Here is an 18,381-nt window from a genome sequence, read left to right on the forward strand (position 1 = left end):
ATTGAGTGTGGAATACTCTAGAAAATATCAATGTCCTCCTCTACCTGTGTGCCTGGGAGCAACTATGGGTTAGTGCCCATCCCTCCATTCTCTGCTTCTCATCTGAGCACTGTCCCACATCCACCTTCTCTCTTCCAGCTGTGGTATGGCCCTCCCACTGTTCTGTTGGGTGATGTGGAGGGTTCTGTTCACTTTCTTTTGGCTGAAAGAGTTTTCTCCCTCATGGAGGTAAGGTGAAATAGATTCCTCCATTAAGTGGTACCAAGATGTTTTCTACTGAGTGTCATTAAACAACCCCTAAGTAACAGTGGTTCAGGAGATGTAGGATTCCCATCTACCACTCATCCAAGGAAACCACTTAGACACAAAGATATGTGTTGCAGGCGTTAGAATTGCTTGTACCTCCATAACCAACCAAATGAAGTTCCTTTACTTGGAAACTGGGTCTCTTCTTCACATACTTTGCCAAAATACATAGTCTGGCCAAAGGATGGAGGAGTCTTGATAATTTGTTCATCTTTTAAACCTTGCTAGTAAGATGAATCAGTGCCAATCAGACGGACATCAACTAGTCTAATCAGATGGACCAAACAGGTCAATTTTCAGAACCTATTTTCATATCTAAACTGAGTCACTGCAGACCAATACAGAACTCATCCTTTTCCAAAAAACTACTATCTCTGTTAACCCTTCTACAGTTTGACATCATTAGGAAGGCACAAAGCACTTAAAGAGATGAATGAATTGTTACATCCACAATGGCTAACATAGTATTTATGTCACATTACTAAGTGCCTTTTCTTTTTAATTAGTTTCATATTCCTAGGCTTTCCTTTTGTTTCTGCAATTCTTCTTAGGACAACTGAAGCAGAATCCAATATAAAATCTCTCTCCCTCCCCTTTCTCTTTCTCTCCCTCTCTCTCTTCCTTCCTTTCCTCCTATTCCTTCCAATTACTTTGGAAAGAAGTTTGGCTTACTACTTACTGGACATAGAATTGGTAGCTTGTTAACCCATACATTTTTTAATCCTGTCTGTATCAGATTCATCTCTAACAGCTTGGGGGAAAAAAAAGAAGCTTGGGTCCCACTTCTAAACTACTGAAACAATCTGTAGGCATGAGATTTAAGAAGTCTGTGTTTTTAAAAATCTCTACTCTTAAAAATATTCTAATGTGCAGCCAGATTTGAGAACCCACAGCCTGAGTATTGCCTGCTGTAGCCATGATTTGTCAAATGCTGCATCTGATCACACTGATTGTGTTGGAGTTAGTCTCATTTCGTTTAACTCTCTCCTTGATGACCTGGCTACAGGGACAGAGTAGTGGCAAGGATAAGAGTGTGAATAGTCACATTAGACTGCCAAGTTCAAATTCTGACTTTACTCCTGTCAGTTTATTGAGCAAGTTATGTGATCTCTCCATGCTTCAGTTTATTCATCTGTAAAGTAGGCATTAAAAACAATCCTATCTGAGAGCATTGCTGGATGATTAAATACGATGAAACACATAAAGCACTGAGAACAGCACCTGCTACCTAGTAAATGCTGGCCAAATCCTAGCCATTGCCATTCTGTGATCATGATGCAACAATCATAGAGGTCTCCTGGGTTTGGAAGGGCTTTGAAAGATGATCTGGACTTCAAGCAGTAGGATATTAGTATGATCCCATTTTACAGATTAGAAAGCTCAGGTTCTTAATTGCTGTGCCTGCCCAAGATGATTCAAGATGAAAATAACAATGATTATAATAACAAAAATGATAACAAGTAATATCTGTTGTGTGGTTACTACACGGCAAACCCTGCAGGAAGTGTTTGAGGTAACCTATCATTAACCCAGTGCTTTTCAACCTTTAACGTGCCCACAGAATCACCTGGTGGTCTTGTGAAAATGTAGATCCTGACTCCATAAGACTGGCGTGGCGCTTGATAGGCTACATTTTGAACAAAACCCTAGGTGATGGTGGTACTCTGCTGGCCCAGGACTTGCACTTTGAGTAACATGGGTTTAACCTGAGCAACGGCCCTATGAGACGGCTGCTGTTTTTTGTCCCTATTTTGCATATAATAACTAAGGTTGTGAGGGTAAATATCTTTCTCAAGGTCACAGAACTTGTAGTGGTAGTACTGGGGCTTGGACCGATGGTCTCATTCCAGAGCCTGCCTTCATAGCAACCACACCCGACTTCATTCATGCATATGCGACAGTGGTATCTATGCCTATTTGGCTTCTCTTACTAAGGACCAGAAGGTAGAACAAATGGCATATATTCCCCAAAGTTTTCAAGTCATGTTCCTACTTAAAGCAAAGATACCTAGGGAATGTTCCATATGGTTTTAATTGTACATCATAGCCCTGGCACTTTTGGCCAGAATGACCCATCCATGCCTGTGGCTTCTCTTGCCCATAAAAAAAAGTCTTAAATTCCAGCTGGTGTCAAGCCTAATGCTCAGGTCGCTCCGGAGCGATAACACTGGCTCCCACCCTTTTTAACCTGGACCTTCATTTGGCTTGAACTTATTTTGCCAAGTTTTGGATCCTTGGCTCTCCCTTACTTTTTTTTTTGTCTTAGCAGCAGACCCAGAGATACATCTCTCAGACTCCTTTTGAAGAAAGAATGTGTTGCACAGCATCAAGGACTGGGCTTAGCTGACTCCCGCTGTTCACCCCTTCAGTCTGCTTCAGCTTTGGGGCTCAGGCCAAACTCTCAGGCCCCCAGGCCTGGCCACTTCCACCAGTGCTGATCCCTCTAAGTCCACTCTTTGCTCAACGCCCCTCACTGGGCTGGTAGAGACCTTGTCAGCTTGGCATCATGTCACAGGTGTGACAGCTTCCCATAAGCAATCCTACTCTCTCCTTTTGTTTACACAAGTGTTACTGACCAGTACTGTAAAGATTTTGTCTCCTAGCCATCTTGGAGCCTCTCCCCAGAGGTCCCAACCAACAGCTCCCACTGCTCAAGGGAGACCTCCCTCAACCTAATCCAAGTTCCTGACCCTCAACTGGTGCCTGACCAAGCCTAGTCTGGTACTCAGTGGACATTCACCACAAGAGAGGTGCTTAGTTATACACAGTCACTCAATAAACAAGTGCATGTTGAGTGACCATTGTGTACTTCTATCTTTATAGGCATAATCACCTCTTCTCAATGTCTGAGATAAAGAAGAATTGTGGCAGATTTATATACCGTGCCTCTATGTAGCCTTTGGTTCCTGTGGTGAATTGTTTGCTGGAGTTTTAACTTCAGCAATTACATACTGTATTTGAGGATCGTTGGCAGCTGCCTACATAATTACAGTGTTGTAACATAGTGAGGAAAAACAAATGTCACCAAAATAAGATAAGAAGTGACTAGCTCTGTCTCCGGTGAAAAAACACACATGAGTCAGCAACAATGAACTAGAGTTCACAAAGTCAATCACATGCTGGATACAGAAAAATAAAGAGTAAGACTGATTGTTGGGTTTTGGTTGTTGTTTCTTTTCGTTTGTTTGCTTGTTTATTTTCTAGTTTATTAATACTACACGGAGTCCTGGGTCTTGATTACAATTTCAAATAGGGAGACAGGCAGTTGTAAACCTGATTTAATTTAATGGGCTCTCTGAAAGCTCCCCATATTTAAATATCCCTATGTGGAGGGCTTTGGAGTTTTGAAGGAGGGCAAGAGGGGAAGGGACTGGTCGTTATTAAATGCGGGACATTTCCTAGAATTACAGGCCTGTGTCATTGCTTTTTAGATGTGTGTCTAGACATGTGTCAGTGATGATAACAAAGTCTGGCCATCCGAGAGACGGATGAGATCTTTAAGTCTCTGGAGAGGGAGCACCAACTGAGAGATGGGGACGATGTCAGAGAAGAAGGAAATGGAAGAGAAATTCAACTTTGATTAGAGTGGACTGGGTACCAAAAAAGAGTCTGGGGAGAGACTAGAAGTAATTCATAAGGTGGAGGGCTGGGCAATAATATCTGTGGGATGGGCAGAAAGATTTGAAAAGTGCATTATTAGGTCAAAGAAAGGAAGTGAGCTCTCAAAGAAACCATGGTGCAAAGCTCACCAGAAAGTGGGCTTCACTTGATGCAGAAAGGGTAACAAGATTAGATCTAAAGTAGAATTTCTTGTCAACAAAGACGGACATCATAAATTAATAAGGGAGGTTGTGAGATTCATATTCATTGAGGATAGCTCCAGTATGCCCCTGTTTGAAGTTGAGAAAACAGGAAGCAACCAGTTTTAAAGCCCTTTTAGCCTCACAATTCTCTGATTTATGGGGGAAATTAACATCTTTACTCTTTCTATATCATCTACAGTCTGGTGCATGCAGTCAAGGTCTGAACGTGTAGTTTTCCGAATAACTAGCCTAGAAAGCTGCCAGAGCGCACACACAGTGAGGTGACTCTGTCACCCATGGAGCAGCTAAAATGACATCAATAAATCATAAAATATGCCCAAGAGGGCATTATAAATCATTTAGAGTTGTTATTAATATTTTAGACATGTTCATTTTTAGCAGTGTGTCAAATTTTAGTGTTTGCATTCCATTTTAATTCAGCACTTGATAATTGAAATACGAGACTGTTAAAAATGATTTTAGTTTTTTTTTTTCCTAATCATTTAAGGATTAAATAGAGTAAGGGAACTGATTGTTGGTAGCTTCATTCTCTCTGCAGTTCCTGCCTGACACCTTGGGCACTGGTTCTCTTAGAGTGTGGTAAGGTGATAGCCATTGGTCTTCCGCCATAAGGTCATAGAATGGTGATAGCCATTGGTCTTCCGCCATAAGGTCATAGAATGGTGATAGCCATTGGTCTTCCGCCATAAGGTCATAGAATGGTGATAGCCATTGGTATTCCGCCATAGAATGGTCAGATGCCCTTCCTGGTAGGTAATTCCGCTTCTGGGCTGTGGAGCTCTCACTGCTTAGGAAATGTAGCAGTGTGGCAGCTGGTAAGATGACCAGTTCATACCTGGTTATCCAGGACTTCACTAGTTTTAGCACTAAAAGTCTTGAGTTCCAGGAGATACATCAGTCCAGGTCAAACTGGGATGGTTTGTTATCCAGGCTTGTCTTGGAATCCAAAAGAATATTCTTTGGCAGTACTGGTGCCAGGAAAAATGGTAGATTCCAGCATATTTATCTTTCCTGCCTTCTTACATTCTTTCTGTGACCTGCGGTCCACTCCGTTCTTGATTTCTTTAGTGGCTTTATACCTTGTCAGAGCATGCTGACCAGACTGTCCCCCTGGGGGTATCTCCTCTTTAATTAATTATTAAAAGCATATCAAGTTATTGAGAATCTATTTTGTGCCCTGGAGTGTGCTAAGTATTTTATGTTAAAATATCACAAGTCTTAGGATATCATTATCACAAACATTAGCCTTACATATCAAGAAAGGTCTATGGTCAACTAAATGTGCCTTCCCCTCTTCAAACATCCTGCTTTAAAAAATAAATACTGATTTTCTTAATACTTACTGCTTATATAGGACACTTAGGTTCAGAAGATTAAGAAATTAGGCAAAGAACTGAGAACCGGTCATTGGAACCTGTCTGTATTCTAACCTATGGGTTTTTCCTGATCAGAATTCGATCCCCTTATGAACTTGCCCATTAATGCGTGTGGCTTCAGTGAGTGGATCTCAGCTAATAGATGCTAATAAATTTGTGATAACTCATACTTCATGAATTATGACTTATCAGCCACCTCCTTTTAGAATACTCATTTTCTTTTAAGAACTAACAGGCAGTTCAGGTATCTGCCTTCAGGGGACCAGTGGTGTTTCAGAACGGGGGCTGTGTGGACCAAGTGGCCCCACTTTTCTGAGAGTTGGTGAAGAGTAGAGACTGTATCTGCTGGAACTCTTGATTGCGAGTGACACAAACCCGACTCCAGCAGGATGAGGGAGAGGGTGGGTGGGGTCACTGGACTGCATAACTGAAAGGTCTAACGGTATCTCTGGCTTCAGGTGTGGCTGATTCAGGTACTAAATAGCTTCGTCAGGACATTGTGCCTCTCTTGATGTCTCAGCTCTGCTTCCCTCTGGGTTGGCCCCATGACAGGCAACTTTTCTCATCACGTTGATGGCTGGGAGCCTTCATCTTACATCTCCTCGGTTTACCAATATCTCGGAATGTAATCCAGCAGACTGATCTGTGGCGACCGTCTCCTGGCCTATCACTGGGGCCAGGAGTGGGGGGGGGGGGGAACACACTGCTTGCCTAAGCCCAGGTCACACGTCCCCACTTGGATTTGGGGAGGGGAGAAAGTCTCATCTGAATCACATGCAACGAGGAAAGGCGTGCCCTATCCAAGGGAAACTGAGGTATGTTACCACAAGAAGTGGGAGGAAGAATTCTGAGCGCGGAGCAGCTAGAGATGGCCCCTTGAAGTTGCTACTTAAATTGAGTTGGTTTGAAGATGAAGTGAGAAAATATTTAAAAAGCATTTTATAAACTAAGAACTACTGTGCAGTTAAAAAAAAATACGTCCCTTTTAATTATAGATGTACCGCTGCACTTGGAGTGTAGAAATGAAAGGCTTTAAAAGCCTGCACTTTGATTTGATTAGATCAGTCTGTATAAACCAATGCAATTAAACCAGCATGCCTCACCGGGGCAGTACAGCTGCGGCAGAGTCTTTGTTTTCTGTTGCCCTCGTGGAGGAGAGGATCCCGGGAAGGGGAGGGGAGGGGAGGGGAGGGGAGGGGAGGGGAGGGGGGGGGGTCGCGAGAGGGAAGAGAGGCTGTGTAGCCTTGCATATCGAGAAAGATCCGGGGTTGACTCAGTATGCTCTCCCCTCATCAGACACCACACGTTAATTTAAAAAGTAAATATTGATCATCTTCGTACAAGTGAAGTTTCTGCGCAACTGACCGTAGGTGTAATGCGGTAAGTTTATCACGTAAGCGTCAACTTGAAACTAGTATTGAACCTATTTTTTCCCTTTCGCTTCTGGGAGAGAACTTTGGTTTTTCCCTCCATTTTTATGCTGTTCAAAACCCTGCACAGCCACTCCCATGACTCAGGAAGTTTTTGCTTAGATGTCAAAACCTAGGAAGGCAGTTTTTCTCCAATTTTATTGGCAGTTCCTTCATGGAACTCCTCAGGAAGAAAGCAAGGTGTGCCCGCGCATACCTGGAGCATTCCCAGGGCGTTTTCTGCTCACACTACCTGCCCTGAATTCATCTGGATTCTAGGAAAAAAAAAAAAAATTCCCTCAGGCCACATGCTGCAGCTATCAGGAGAGAAAGGATCTGTACAATCCTTCTCCCTCTCAAATCCCATTTATTCATTCTCCTTCACATTAAATGCTCATCTCCACTGAGAGTGTGCTTTAATTAAACCTAGAAACACTTAGAAATGGGAAACCTTGATTCCCAAAAAGACACATACAGAAAAGTGCACGGATATGTACATATAATTATACCTTTCGTGGACATTTTATCATAAAAATATGTTCATAAAAATTTTTTTATAAAAAGAATCGGAAAGAAGATTTACAAATCTCCCACATTCCACCACTTAGGTATCAGCACTATGACCGATGTGAAGCTTCTTCCAGTTTTTTCAGGGAGGAAAGAGGTCTGGCATTTGCATATTTTCTCATCTGTAAAAGTGAGATCCTGTTAAAGCACATTTATAATCAGCTTCCTTTCACATAACAGTATCTGATTAATATTCTTTTCTACAGCAGTTTGTTTCTTAAAGGAGTGATGTCTTATTTTTTTCGTACTTAAACATCTACTTTATCGTGAGCAGAGCGGCAGTTGCTAAATACAAATGTATAGATAATACAAACGTCTCTTTGCCTTCGTGTATGGCTGCCCCTGCCAAGAGAGATGTTTATATTTTAATCTTGCTCTTTTGTAGACAATGCTTTAGTGCAAGCAAATGAATCTAACAATTGGTCCCACGGGGGACATTTTAAAGCAGAGTTCACTTATTATTTTCATCATGACACATAGTCTGTCCATCCACTGGCCCATAAAAGTGACCTTGCTCTGAAGAGATACTTACCCCTTCTTTCCCGATGAATGTTTGTGGAGAGGAAGGAGGAATCAGAACCAATATTCATTTTAAATGGCATTGATTAAAGATCTTCCTGCTTATCCTTGGCATTGTATCAATGTCAACTGCACCCTTGAACACCATGCATGACTGGTAGACCAGTTAGCCCCAATCACGTTTTAAAATGTGTGTTCCTCAATTCAGTTGTCTGTGGCCTGCATTAATGTTAGACTTTGGAAAAGGAGCAGGGAGCCATCCCCTATTAGCATATTTCTGTTACTTGTGTTTGTCAGAACCTTCCTCGAGGAACAAATATGTATTTTTTTCCTGTGCCAGTATCTTTGTAGGGTTGAAATGGTATTTCATCAGCTGAACAATATCAGCTTTAGAACTTTAGAGTTGAGGAGATATGATGTTTCACTTGGGTAAAACAATACCAAGGATGGTGTTTGGAGGAAGGAAAGTTGCTGACTGGTAAGAATGGAAATGTCAGCTATCGTCAGACTGAAAGTGAGCCAGAAGGCTAACTTTTAAGAACCGGGGAATGAGCCTGCATCTTTGATCAGGGGAAGGCAGCGGAGTAGGAACCAGAGTGGCCTTGGGGAAGAACTTTTATCTGAATATTCCTTTACATGCCAGGCAGTTTGATTATGGTATCTAACGGGTTGCAGAGGCCATAGCAAAAGCAACATCTGAGGTTCAGGCAAGGTGTCAAGAGGCAAATGTTAGTTAGCAACACATTAATTCCACTTCATACAAAAAGCTTCAGGTGTGCTAATTCTGATGTCTCAGGTGGATCTCATCTGGGATCAGCAGGTGGAAACCTGTGGTGGGAAGCAGTTAGATATGGCTTCCCTGAAGGATCCTAGCTCAGAACTGTCAAACCTAACTTGACTCCTGGCACGACCAACAAGTTGTAGAAGGAAAAAAGGTAAGTAATTCCAGGATAATGGATCCATGGGAAAGCTGAAAACATTTTCAGAATTCCTGTTTCTGCAAGGGCATCGTCCATTATGTTTGGTGGGGGGCGGGAGGGGGGTGGGTGGTAGGTGGTCTGGCTACAAAGGCAGATGGGACCCCATGGAGTATTTTTATGTGCTGAAAAATTTGGATATGTTCTGTGTGTGTGATGGGAGAAGTGTTGAGGTGTGACAAGATTGATCCCGCCACGGAGATAGATTATTCGGGTCGGAATATGGGGGTCAGAAAGCTGGAGAGGATTAATAAGGAAGCTGAGGAAGCCCATGAGAAGGCTAGGCCGCTTAAGAAAAAAGGACAAAGATACTTGTTGCCGCACTGTTTACAGGGCAAAACAAACAAATGAAATAATATAAATACCAACCAATAGGAACAGAGCTCCGTAGTTTTGAAAAAGAATAAAGCAGTTCTCTCGACATGCTGATACGGAATATTCTCCAAGGTCTGTTAAGTGAAAATACCCAGCTACAGAACAGTATGTATACTACTCCAAATATTTGAATGAAAATAAAAATGCATGTTTGCCTACGAATAGAGCCTAGTATCAAGGGTAGCTTTGGAGGGAGTCTGGGAAGGGAGAGGGGCTTATGATTCATTATACAGTCCTTTGTATTGTTTGAATTTTTCATGTGCAAGAATTACAATGTTTACAAACTTACTGTAAAGTAAGGATAGGAGAGAGGAGTTTTGGAATTTAGCGGTTCCAAGAGATGCGTTTCCCTAAAATCAAATCTCTTAATAGCAGCTACTGGGGTTTCTCATTTAGTATACAGCACCTTGCACCATTTTTAGGGTGGCGCCTGCCTCTCAGCCCTGTCCCTACCCCCTGCCCACCAGCCAGTCTGCCCGGGTGGGAGATGGCTTACGAGGGAAAGTTAGAGGAACAAATTGGGACGATGGGCATTCTTCGTAAACCTTGCCCCCTTCACTGACCATTCTGTGCTGTGACCTAGAATCCCACCTTCTTTCTTCCCTTAGCCACACAAGCCAATTTATGGAGATGCGAATAGCTAATAATTTTTACGTGGCACGGGGTTTCAGATGCCAATATTTGATGAATACTGCAAATTTTATTTAAAAACAGTTGTTATGACAACTGCAGCGAACGCTGGGACTTCATGTTGTTAGCGGGGGGGGGGGGGGGGGGGCGACTGCTCTCCCTGCAACCCCTGAGCCCATCCCTTCAAACCAACGTTGGTTCCTTTGTGGATTTTAAAATTTTAACTCCCGGTTATAATGTGTAAATATGAAACCAAGCTGAGAGCTCACTCCCAGTGGGTTATTCATGTGCTTGCCTTTTGTCCAAGACACTTCAGTTTTCTCGTGTTGCTCTGAGGCTTTGAAGAAAACAAAAATCCTAGAACTCTGTGGTATAGATTTTCCAGCTCCCTGAAGCACCCAGAATGGTTGTTGTTTTTTTTTTTTTTTTCTTTCTCGGCCCTTTTGAATCGAGGAAAACAAGCCCCTTTTTTCTTAATATAGTTTTATTCACACATCATTAAGCTGATTTACCATATTATGCACCACTGTAGGTTAAGCAATCATGGCTTTCTCTCAACGAGAGAATGAAACAATTATTCTGAGTCTACCATAACAAAGGGATTTTGCCCAATTCTGAAAGTACACACCACTGGAGATTTTGTTCAAATCCCTGATTTTATTAAAGTTTACATGAAGGGAGGGGTAGAAATTAAACAAATTATAAATACAGCAATGAAATGCTAAATTGTCAAGTAAAAGTGTGTGGTCCTTAGGGCCCAGTTGGCTAACAGAAAGCATCGCTGAGGAGTATTTTTTACCTGGGGGTTCATTGTTCCGTATATGACTTTGGAAGGCGCATTTTGTTGACTGGGTTTGCTCTGTTTTGGAACCCCTCGATTCCATTTGTCTTCTTGAAACACACCCGTAATTTTTGTTTTCCCTCGGCGAATGCTTGAATTTAAAATATTCTATGGTTTTCTCTAACACAACAAAGTGAGAAGGATCAAAAGTGATTATCCACTAATGTTTGCCACTCAGAGGCAGGATCAAACACAATAATGAGCCAGCAGCACCCCGCACAGTTTGGAGATTAGTAAACAAGAGACCTCCATTGCATTCAGTGAACAATCACCTGGAAGTGGAGACAGTGGCACGTCCTAATCAGTAAAATAAATGACCAGCTGCAAGGTTAAAAGCTCGTCATTCACCGAGTGTCCTTCGTATATGTGAAAGCATCTGGAAAGTAACCGGCCTCAGTATTAACTACACTCTCATTTGCAAGGCTTGGCAGCCTTTCTCCACTTGACACGTCCCTCATCACTCATCCCGTGGCCCCGGAGTGAGTAGGCTGTGCTCGGAAAAAGACAGCAAAATCTGGAATCCAGGCGGATTTTTACCCAATGGATGATTGCCAGCGGATGCAGAGACACAGAGGAGGACCTTAGAATGTTCAGTCTGTGTGTGCCCTTTTCCAGCTCTTTCAGACCCATCAGTTTCCAGCCATCTTTTGATTGCTTTTTTGTTTTGTTTTGTTATTTTGTTAAAGGTCATCTTTTAAAGAGCAATTTAGGTTCACAGTAAAATCGAGAGGAGGGCACGGAGATTTCCCATATACCACCTGCCCCCCACACATGGGTAGCCTTCCCCATAATCAACACCCCCCACCTGAGTGGAGCATTTGTGACAGTTGATGAACCTGTGCTGACACATCCTAATCACCCAAAGTCTATAGTTTCCCCTGGGGTTCACCCTTGGGGCTGTATATCGTACAGGTTTGGGAAATGTTTAATTGCATATATCCACTATTAGAGTATCGTACATAGTCGTTTCACTACCTTTGAGTCCTCTGTGCTCTGCCCGTTCATCCCTTCCTCTCCCCTCGTCCCTGGCAACCAGTCATCTTCTATCTTCATAGTTTGCCTTTTCTGGAATGTCATGTAGTTCGAATCATAGCCTTTGCGGATTGTCTTCTTTCACTTACTAGTATACGTTTAAGTTTCCAACATGTCTTTTATGGTTTGATAGGTCGTTTATTTTTAGCATTGAGTAGTATCCCATTGTCTGGATGTACTACAGCTTGTTTATCCGTTCAGCTATTGAAGGTCTTGGCGGTTATGAATAAAGCTGCTATAAATGTCCTTGTGCAGGTTTCTGTGTGTACATAAGTGTCGGCATATAGCAAGGAGCATAACTGAGGGACCATAGGTGAAGAATATGTTTGGTTTTATAACCACCGTTGCGTTCCCAACAGCAACGAATGAGGATTCCTGTTGCTTCACACCCTCACCAGGATTTGGCATTGTCAGTGTTGTGGAATTTCGTTGTTCCTATAGGAGTGTGATGGTATCTCATTATTGCTTGAATTTGCACTTCCCTGATGATATATCACGGGTAGCATCTTTTTGTGTGCTTATCGGTCATCAGTTTGTCTTCTTTGGTGAGGTGAAAAGGCAACATGGATATTTCTGTGAATTAACGATTTCCTTTAAAAGTCTTCATTTAAAGTGACAGTACTTATGATACCTGATATTCTCAGTTGCTCTATAGAGGAAAAACTATAGGTTTACAGTCATGTCATGTGGATGCTTACAAAATGTCCCTTTCAAGGGGGACCCAATCACAAATTGGCAATATATTGCAGAAGAACTTCACATATATTGGAGAGGGGAAAAAAAAAAAAGCCTTTCTGGTGAAGTCTGGGAATAGCCTTCCTGTCAGGAAATAGAGCTCCCATATTATGTTCTATTGATTCTTGGAGCTCATTAGACAATGATATTAACAGCAAATCCTAAGATGTTACCCTATAGAGCTTTTACCATCCGAAGTAGACGATGGGACCTCCTTAATACCTTTGCACTGCACGTTGCATCAAGTATTGCTCAACAGTTGTAGAAGACAAGCACCTCTGATGATGGTCACCTGTGCTTCACCTTTGAGGCTTGACTTCCATAGCTTCCCCCAACCCATGAACCCCTGTAGAATGTATGATAGGGATGACTTTCTTTTTTTTTTTTTAACGTTTATTTATTTTTGAGACAGAGAGAGACAGAGCACGAATGGGGGAGGGTCAGAGAGAGGGAGACACAGAATCTGAAACAGGCTCCAGGCTCTGAGCTGTCAGCACAGAGCCCGATGTGGGGCTCGAACTCGCAGACCGCAAAATCATGAGCCGAGCCGAAGTCGGCCGCTTAACCGACTAAGCCACCCAGGCGCCCCGATATGGATGACTTTCTACGTGCCAAGTGCTAACAGAAAACTCACTAGCCAGGAGAGGTTAACTTACCATAAGCCTCTGTAGGTCACGGGTGAGGCTTTCAGCACCGGACTTGAAAGTGGGTGACAACACTCAATGACTCGAAATAGTATCACTGTCTTTCAGACTGACTGAATTGAACGTGTGGCCAACCAATGCCTGCTTGATATTTTAGAGACTGTTTCTCCAGCTGAGTAATATTGACTCCTTGCAGAACAGTCCCAACAGGCCCGTGGCAGCCGGAGCTTCTGATCATAATGTTTATCAGATGAGAATTGCTAAGAGCTGAAGAAAAACCTGTTTACAGTTAGCTGAGAACTAGGGAGCCTGGGAACACTACTTTAATTACATATGTAAATTCCAAACACAATATTTCTTCCCTTGAACACACTTTTCATAAGTTTCCCATTAAAATATCTGAAAGAAAGGGTTAGCACTCACATATGGAGAGTTGAGATACCCTTAGTATCCTGACACCTCTTGAAGATCCTTCCATTCAGTCTAATGTGCTCTTTTTTGGATACAGAAATGTATCTGGTTGAGTTCAGACAGCCCCTGCAGAAATGATAACATTGTTCAAGTTCACAGAAAATCAAAAGCCTGACGTGAGACTGAAAGGATAAATATTCTCCTAGGGGAGATGTCAGTTCTGCACGTGACCGTTGGAGTGGCCCAAATGTGGCCCAAAGGCTTGCTTTACTCTGTTTGGACTAAGAGACCTTGCCTATTGATTTGAAGATGCAGGGTCTGACTTTTGCTGTGGAAACAGGGCACATACCCAGGAGAGTGTTGAGGTGACACCCAAGAAGAGCATAAGCAACCAATCTTCCTTTGTTGAAGGTGGTACCAAATGGTTTCCCAACGGTCTCTTTGGATACAGATCCCCAGCTGATGGTAAGCTAGCTGAGTCGAGGGACCCAGATCGTGGCTCTCTAGAGTTGCTGAAAAGGTAGGAAGGAATGAGTGCTCCTCGGTCCCTAAAGGCAGGTTGGGCATCTTTTGTGAGCGCCGGCTGGGCACTGACTCTGGTTCAAGTTCATTGATGACCCTGTCACTGGTGGATAGGGCGACCTGATAGCTGAAGCGATCTGACTGAAAAGGTACAAAATTCAGGCTTGAAAATGATGAATGAGTTCAGACTAAGTCAGTGGAGCTACCAGGTCCTTCACACTATGGATTATAAAACCATGAAACTTAATATCCCAAGGGGAAAGAAATTGGAGCTAAAGATTTTTTAGAACATTTCTATTCATAATGACGGAGCTAAATGTGTTAGTAAAGAGTACAAAAATATTTGCGGAGATGTGCCTTTTGCCTCTCTAATATCAGGGCAGGCAGTGTTTTCTTTGCACAGGGTTAGAGTTGAAAATGTGGGATCAAAAATCTTGTGGGTTAAATCATTCCCTGAGCTGAGTGGTAGGAATGGCCGCCTGAACCCCTGGCTCTGACATCAGGCTGGCCGTGACCTTGCCACGGAATTAGGATAGATCTGGGAATTGGACAAGGGTCTCACTCATGGTCCACAGTGATCCCACATCTTTTTCCCATGGATGGTATCAGGGCTGTAGTTTCTCTGGGACCTCTTTGCACTGAGGCGATGCCCTACAGGATGCAGCACTTGATGCATGCCCTACAGGATGCAGCATGATCCCTGCTCCGTAGCCCTAGAAGGCTGTGTTTGTGGGTACTGATGAGTAAGAAGCATCTCAACAAGGGCTGATGATGGAGTTAAGGGTTGAGGGTAGGGCCCAAATCCCTCTCTCATGGCCTCTTCCCATTTACCTTAAATTTCCCTGAAGACATGGGACCCACCTCACCTACTCTCCTGTCCACTTTGATAGAACTGGGCCAAAATGCAATTTTGTGTTGTTCTCCCTTTCCTCATGCACAAGAGTTTCAGTGATCAGAGCTGAACTTTCTTAGTGACACAGATGTTATAACGCTCTGCCCAGTCCCCTGTTCTGGGGACAGCTAGGGGAACAAGTAACTATAAAAGTCTCAGAACAGGTTTCTTCCCACAGCACTGCTGGTAGGATGCTGACAGCAACAAGCAGTCACCCTTGGACTCGGAGTCACTTCTTTTTATTTAAGACTCCAGGGATTAAACAAGTGACATTTGCCAAAACAAGGTTCCAAGCATTGTGGTGTGTTTCATTTACATCAGGCAAATCAATGCTTTAACCATCAGAAATCTTGTAAAGGTTTTATGTATAGTCTCATTTGAAGAAAAGATTACAAGTCTCCATTTGGGGTCCCTTGTCGGAGTGAGGCCTGACCTAACTGGCCTGGATCCCTCTGCAAAATGCCTGGGCAGCTAGACAGAGGCGCTAAGCCCAGGTCTTTTGTGAACTCTTAGAAGAGGAAGCAGTGATGATTTAGAGTTTGGCTGAAAGTGACAATGTCCTGAAAATTCTATCTTAAACAAGATTGTTTCTATTTATTTCATAAAAAAGAAACCTGGACATATGGCAATCCAGGGCTGGTGTGGTAGCAACAGTGCCAGGAAACTGCTCTTGTTGTGCTGTGTTCTGTGTGTGGCCTCCATCCTCAGGGCCACCTCACAGTCCAAGATGGCTGCTTGGATCTAGCCATTACATCATCATTCCAAGCAGCAGCGTGGAGAGAGGGAGAGAAAATATTTACCCCTCCCTTACAAGAAGGTTTCTTGAACTTCCAGCACAGCATTTCTTCGCTCAGGTCATTGGCCAAAACTAGTTATGTCCTAAGCTGACTGAAAAGGAAGCTGGGAAGAAATCTTGTAGGTGAAAAGCAATGTATCTTCCTTTTAAAAATTCAGAATTCTATTAGGAGGAAGTTGAGGGGAGTAGATATGGAGAGGCCGCTAGCAGTGTCTGCCACAACGAGCTGACCCGCATGTTTTCCTGTCTCACAAGATCTTGGATTAAAGTTTTCTTAGGTTTTTATAGGTTTTGGATCAAAAGCCCCCACCATTGGATGACCAGGCCTTGACCTTCCTCATACCCGTCTCAAACACCCCTCCCTTCACTGCCTGGAAAACTGGCATCCTTATGCTTTTGCTGTTTTTCTCTGTGTTATTTTATTTTTATTTGTTTATTTTGAGATAGAGACAGAGACAGTGAGAGAGAGAGAGTGAGAGAGAGAGAGGGAAAATCCCAAGCAGGCTCCATATGGTCACTGGAGAGTCTGATGTGGAGCTCAGACTCAGGAACCGCGAGATCATGACCTGAGCTGAAGTTGGACCCTTAGCCAACTGAGCCACCCAGGCGCCCCTATTTGTGTTCTTTTCAACCGTCGTTTGCTGCTGATCTGATTGCCAGTCTGTAATAGACTTGTAGTCCGTAAAGCCTGATATATTAGAAGTGGGCTTCTGTAATATCCCACTCTATGTACCCATTCTCTTAGGGAATTTAACTTCTGGTTTCCTTTGAGGAATGGCCCAGAGACCTTACCAAGTGTCAGCAATACAAGTGGACTCTGGAGCAGAACGAACACATCCTTTTCTGCTTCACTTGCTGTGATGCCCCTGCAACCAGGAGGCTGTGCTGTCCCTGGAGTCTGTCTCACTGATCTTGGCGTCATTCATGGACGTTGTCCATGCTGATGTTCATCACCTTGTGAAACTTAGGTCTGCAGAGGTTGCCAGCTAGGGCAGCGAGGTGATGGGTCATTTCATAGTACAATTGTTTTGGTAGAATATCTAGTTTCCTAGGTAAAATTTCCCTGCACTCTTTGGTCTCTGCGGGTTTTAATAGTATCAGTGTAACCACCTAGTCCTTTTCATCCTGGTATGTTTGGAGACCAGCAGGAGCCTGGGTCAGGAAGAAATAAAGGATTATATGGGAAGAAGAGTGCGGAATTAGGGCCAAAATGCCATAACACAAACGGCATGGACGTGGGAGTGAGCACTTGGTGGCTTGCTTCCAGGCACAGATAGAAGCCTCAACTCCAGAAGAGCCAGGCCCCCTGCCAGATCTGTTGTGACATTTAACTGAGTTGCTCTTCAGTGTGATTTCTTTAATGAGAGTGAAAGAGGTGGAGTTCTAGCTGTGCTTCTGGGAATTTCACAGAAGCTTGCATATGCCCAGGGGATATTACCTGGATATTATCTGTGAGTGTGATAGGCCAAAAAGAAACATGGGTTTAGGGAATTACAGAAGTCTTTATTTGAGCTTTGTCAAGTCTCTTGATTAGTTGACCCATGATATTCTTGAATTTGACAGGAGAAATGTAGTATATTTGAACCTGATTGAATCAGCATATCCAATGGGTGCTTATTAATGGAGGTGGATGTCTAATGGGTGTAATGAGTCTTCTGTCCTTGTTTGTTGAAGATACAGAGGCATGCTGATTAAGTTTTCAGGTAACATTAAATTGGCAGCGATAGCTAATATGCTAGATAGTAAGTTAAAAAGAATCCGGTTCCCAAAACTCCTCAGCAGTCTGAAGTGGTGAGATAAGCCAACAGCGTGAAGATTAATGAGAAATAAATTTGATGTGCTCTCTGGAGTCCAAACTACCAACTTTACGCATATATGTTGAAGGGGGCATGCTTAGGTCCACCATATTTGATTTTTCTTTAATGTTTGTTTATTTTTGAGAGCAAGAGACAGAGCGTGAGCAGGGGAGGAACAGAGAGAGAGGGACACACAGAATCTGAAGTAGGCCCAGGTTCTGAGCTGTCAGCACAGAGCCTGATGCGGGGTTCGAACCCACGGACCTTGAGATCGTGACCTGAGCCGAAGTTAGACGCTTAACCAACTGAGCCACCCAGGTGCCCCAGGTCCACCATATTTGAGCGGCATTGTAACTGTCACTCATTCCTTTATTTGACAAATATTCTTCAACTTCTTTGTCAGTGCTGGGGATTTGAAGGTAGACAAGATAGCCATGATTCATTTTCTTATGGAAACAAACCAGAAGGAAAACAAAGAATGATTATGCAATGGTAAATAAAAGCAGTATCTTAGGGAATGTATAGCCTTAATATCAAGGGAAGTTCACTTTGAGGAAGTGACATTAAAGCTGAGATCTGGAGGAGTTGGCTTGCCAGGCAATGGGGAGAGAAAGAATGATCCCGTAAGAGGGAACAACATGTGTAATGGCCTGGAAGTAATACGACATAAAATGCTGAAGGAAGGGGACGAGGTTTATTAAGACTATAGCATAAAGGGTGGGAAACGTA

The 18,381-nt window shown here is 43.1% G+C and overlaps 1 protein-coding gene across 10 annotated transcripts in view; it reads left to right on the plus strand.

Annotated features, from left to right (window-relative positions):
• LOC125162014 (uncharacterized) overlaps positions 1-18,381 on the plus strand; it is a 184,841-nt gene that overhangs the window by 109,358 nt on the left and 57,102 nt on the right. The gene's annotated exons all lie outside the window — the stretch shown is intronic.

This window comes from Prionailurus viverrinus, chromosome A1 (genome assembly GCF_022837055.1).
Source record: "Prionailurus viverrinus isolate Anna chromosome A1, UM_Priviv_1.0, whole genome shotgun sequence".
Taxonomy (NCBI): Eukaryota; Metazoa; Chordata; class Mammalia; order Carnivora; family Felidae; genus Prionailurus; species Prionailurus viverrinus.